Source organism: Psammomys obesus, unplaced genomic scaffold, assembly GCF_907164565.1.
Source record: "Psammomys obesus unplaced genomic scaffold, mPsaObe1.curated_primary_1811, whole genome shotgun sequence".
Lineage (NCBI taxonomy): Eukaryota > Metazoa > Chordata > Mammalia > Rodentia > Muridae > Psammomys > Psammomys obesus.
In genome coordinates, this window is record NW_026596040.1 from 39,863,920 (window position 1) to 39,867,965 (window position 4,046).

The 4,046-nt window shown below is 38.1% G+C and overlaps 1 non-coding gene across 1 annotated transcript; it reads right to left on the reverse strand.

Moving 5' to 3' along the window:
- Positions 1–487: 487 nt before the first annotated feature.
- Positions 488–615, reverse strand: LOC129688254 (small nucleolar RNA SNORA17). The gene has a single exon (XR_008721902.1). It is a non-coding gene; the product is annotated as a small nucleolar RNA SNORA17 (small nucleolar RNA).
- Between the last annotated feature and the right edge of the window lie 3,431 nt (positions 616–4,046).

Sequence of the window (4,046 nt, forward strand, 5' to 3'; positions counted from 1 at the left end):
AGTCAGATTTGACTTACTGCTTGTGTATCTAATGGAGCTACCGCTTCAAGAGCAGAATTTTACCCCAGGCAAACTGGGTTAAAAGACTTCTACCATGAAATCTGCAAAAACAGTACTGGAAAGGTTCCACAGAAGACGTCCCCAGCCACTACTGCAGGTCCACCAGCTAATTACCCAACAAGGAAAGCTAGTACCGGCAACCAAACACACCGCTGAGTGCCACATAGCCACAATCATTCTTGACTTGAGAAACATAGAAACCTTGGGTAGGCCAGTTTGCCTTAAGTACCCACAGCTCACAGAGCATAGCCAAGAAACTCCGTATAAAAGGAAAAATGGGGAACCCACAAGAGAAGAACAAGATTGATAAAAATCAACAAAGAGTACAGCCCAGAACAGGATCAGGAAGACAAAGCAGAGGATCTACCAAGGAGACAAAAATCAATATTCAGTTCAGTAACTTCATCTTCTTAGAACTCCCCCCTCCCATTTCACCTTATCTTTCAGATGTTCACATTCAGAACACTGAGCTTAGACACAGCCCCTCTCCTCTCTGCTGCCTACTGATAGCACGTGTGGTATAGCAGTCACACCTGTAATGCTGCTAGGAGCAGGTAGAAAATACTTTTATGGCCCAGAGGGTCCTGAAGAGAACGATACCCCAACCAAGGACAATGCATGAAGAGCACCTAAAACCCTGGCTCAGATGTAGCCCATAAACTCAGTCTCCAAAATGGTTCCCTAGTAAGGGAAGCAGGGACTTTCTGTGGGATGAACTCAGTGGCAGGCTCTCTGATCACCTCTCGCTGGGGGTGCAGCCTTGCCAGGCCACAGAAGAAGTCAATGCAGCCATTTCTGATGAGCCCTGATAGGCTAGGGTTAAATAGAAAGGGAGGAGGACCTCTTCTATCAGTGGACTAGGGGAGGGACATAGGAGGAGGTGGGTAGGATTAGGAGGAGATGAGGGAGGGGGCCACAGCCAGGATACAAATTGAATAAATTGTAATAAATAATAATAATAATAATAATAATAGAGAAAAAAATTTAAAAGAAAATATGTTTAATCCAATTAAAGAAGAAAAATGTCAAAATGGACAGGAAGGAAAGTCCATCTGTATAAAAGAAGCACAGCAGACAGGACCAGAAAAGGTGCTACGGTATATTATAGTAAAGCTGTCCAGTGGCTGCACAAAGAAAATATATTGAAACCTGCAATGGAGAAGAATCAAATATATGCAAAAGCAGTCCTAACAGAATAACTGCTAATATTTTGCTCCAAACCATGAAAAGAAAAGAGTCTTGGGCTAATGTGTTTCAAATTCTGAAATATCACAATTGCCAACTCATTCTAACATTCCAAGCAAAAATATCACGCATGATTGGCAATCAAATATGGTAAAAACAGGCTAGAAAATCATGACAACTAAGCTACCTAAAGCAGATATTGGAAAGAATACTTCAAAACACACAATGTACTACTAGAGGAAAAAAATAACTGATGCTTTTATACTCATTAAACAAAAGATTATGAAATTCTTAAACACTACAAGTTCAGCTGACAGGTAGCAATACAAACCAAACAATCATAACGTTTAATGTTAGTAATCTCAATTCACCCATTTAAACTCAAACAAATAGATTTGAGTAGAAACAAAGGTTTGCTTTTTGCTGACTTTAAAACCTTTCTGCCAAAGTTTAAAAACAATCTGGGGTCAAATGAGAGAAAAAATGTACTCTAAAAAAATGGGACCAAAACCAATTACTCATTCCTATATTAATATCTGACTAAATAATGACAAAAATTATTTTTAGAAGAGATGCTGATCAACATAGCATTCCATCAGGAGGAAATTACATTTCTAAATATACATGTATACACATATATATGCAGCAAATATAGGAGAGAGGCTCATTCAACTTCACGATGCAAACACTAACAGATTTAAAATAAATGCTGACCCAGAAATAGTGGGTGACTTTAATACTCCACTCTCATTATTTGACAGATCAACTGCGTGACATCCTCTAAAGAAACACTGACGTTAAGAGCATCATACATGATGTGGAAGAGATAATATGTAAGAGCTCAGATTGGAGTGATGTGCAATAAAAAGAAGTCATCTGGACATGTATAACCATTGCACTCACCTGTGATTATATGAACAAAACCTGCACCAGGTTGGATTCTTCACCACTGCATGATGAGCTGGGAAGGGCCCTAACAGGAGGAGGTGTCAGTGGTGTAGCCATGGATAAATTCCCCTTGCTCCACTGAATAACAGCTCCCCATACATAGAAAAAGAATTCTTACTAAACTCAGTGGGACACACACAAAAAGAAAATGGAAGTAGGAGTGGGGCTTGTTGAGAAGACAGGTTAGAGTGGCAGAGAGGGAGAGAGGGGAATGGAACAAAACTTAAAATGTTTTATTTAAAGCTATGAAACTGTCAAATAAGAACACGGTTAGAGATATGTCTGGTAGAGCACTTGCCTAGTATGTGTGAGACTCTAGACTCTATCTCAACACTGAAAAAAAAGGAGGGAGGGGCTTATGGGGGGATACAAAATGAATAAAGTGTAATTAATAAAAATTAAAAAAAATAAAAAAATAAATATACATTTAATAAAAAAATGAAAAAAAATTAAAGTTTTACTAAGTAAAAAAAAAATTTATCACTCCAATCCTATTCATTCCAAGACAAGCCCTAGTCATATTTTTTTTAAATGGAGTCATTATTTATTTGATCTACATTAGGATAAAGTAGATTTAAAGAAATCAAGTCAGACTTAATATATATGCTTAAACTACTTAAAGGGATATGTGTTTTAGATATGATTCTGCTGAATGTCTTTTCCTCAAATCATCTTCTAAAACACTAAGCTGAGTTTATTACTTTTTTCAGAAGACAGGGCAATGACTGGACACAGTCTTATCTCTCCAAAAGATAAGGGAAAAGTGTAATGTTATCTTATGATTTAGTTTTTGATAGACAAGTATGCTTTGAGGCTAGTCGCTGTTTCAGTCTTTAAGGGTCACACATGGAATAATCACATAATAGTTGGTGGTCAGTAGCTACAAAAGCTGAAGATTTTCTGGCAAAATTCAGTCTTTGAAGCATGATTATTATATGATATGTTCTATTAAAAATTTAATAAGAGATCATAAGAGGGAGACTATTGGGAGAGACAACTAACTCTAAAGGCCTTTTGTAAAGCTATATAAAAACTCATTACCATTTAAGTATCCTAAATATATATACATATATATAAGAAATTCACATGGAGGCACCATACAATGGGGGGGCGGGGAGAATGCCCCACTCAGACATCTCGTGCTGCCAAGTAAAATTTCCTGTGCCAGGAATTGTATCCATTTTGTTGAGTTATTGTCCCAAAAGGCCCATCGAATACCCAAATATCATAGGCTATTGCCAAAGATATTGGTTACTCTCCATAATCCAATCACAATCTGATGTTCAGGGCCTATTGCTAAGGACAAAACTTACTTATGTCATCAAACATGAAGAAATTAAAGTGTTGGCCAGCTAGAAGCTTCATTCCTATTTACTAGTGTGTATGGTGTGAAAATGTTTTTTCACACTATTGGAGGAAGAAAGGAATCATCAATGTTACCCAACTTTGAGAGTGGGATTCCAGGTAATTGTTTACATGTTTTGTTTTATTTAATCGTTAGTGTCACTATAGCATTTTTGTGATAGGAATCAGGACAAGAGACCCTAGCCTCACTTAAATAAGGTCATACACTCTTTACAGTGTGCCACAGGGCTTGAGGATGGACATCCATCCACATAAGCAGACTGGGCTCCTCTGACTCTATCAAATCAATATTACACTGCCTGGAGCCCTGCCCTTACGAAGATGACCTGATGCAAGATATAATGGTACACTAGTGACACAAATGCCAGGGAAGTAACCAGCTACTTTATTACCTGGTATAAGTCCTGCTCCACAAGCCCAAACCCATACCTGACGCTCCTAATGTGGCGAAGCACCTGAGACGGGGGAGATCCTATTCTTTCCCACAC